Raw genomic sequence first — 788 nt, forward strand, 5'->3', positions numbered from 1 at the left:
AAAGACAGAGAGACAAAGAGACAGAAAGCGAGAAATCACCCCTCCAGGGGGGATGGTCACACCACAATCCCTTCTCCTCCATTGTCCTCTTGGGATCTTGGGCACGCACACACACGTGCCCGGCGTGAGTTTTAAGCCACCGGGACTCGAACCGCAGTCGACTACATGGGAGTTCAGCAACGTAGCCATTACACCAACTGCTGATCCCAGAAGACTTAATTCTTGTCATCTTTTTTGTCATCATCCTCCGAGGGGTAGGAATGCCACGTCAGCCTTTCCTCATAGGAGGATATGACAACCTGTGGGTTTCCTTGGCAGGGACCAGGTCAGCCTCATCAGAGGTTTTCCATCTCATGAGGAACATGAGCTCTCCACTGGAGTCTGTAGCTCCAATAATCTGCTCTGGCTCCAAACCCTGGGCAGAGCCTCGTGGCTTTTCTGACTCTCCTTTCCCTTATCTTCAGAATCAGAATCGGCTTTGCGCTTGCCTCTCTCTGTCTTATCTGTCTCACGTGCTGTTTTCTGTGACTGCAGAAACTCAGCAATGAGATCCGGGCAATCCAGGTTCTCCTCTGGTGCCATGTTGTCTTCATCTGAGAAGCCCTCTCACTCGAGGAGGTACTCCACTTTGCCCTTTACCACTCAACGGTGCATAACTTTTTCCACCACGTCTTCCTCTTCCTCCTCTTCTAGCACCTCCTCCACTTTCTTCTTGTTTTGTTTTTCCCCCATAGTGCCCACCAGCTTTCTGTTATAAAGGGTGATGCTGCTGTGGAGTCGGGCTCATC

The 788-nt window shown here is 51.0% G+C and overlaps 1 pseudogene; it reads right to left on the reverse strand.

The window, feature by feature from the left end:
* Window positions 1–215: 215 nt before the first annotated feature.
* LOC106733218 (chromobox protein homolog 1 pseudogene) lies at window positions 216–732 on the reverse strand (annotated as a pseudogene).
* Window positions 733–788: the final 56 nt, after the last annotated feature.

The sequence above is a fragment of the Tupaia chinensis genome, unplaced genomic scaffold, assembly GCF_000334495.1.
Source record: "Tupaia chinensis unplaced genomic scaffold, TupChi_1.0 Scaffold141389_1, whole genome shotgun sequence".
NCBI lineage: Eukaryota > Metazoa > Chordata > Mammalia > Scandentia > Tupaiidae > Tupaia > Tupaia belangeri.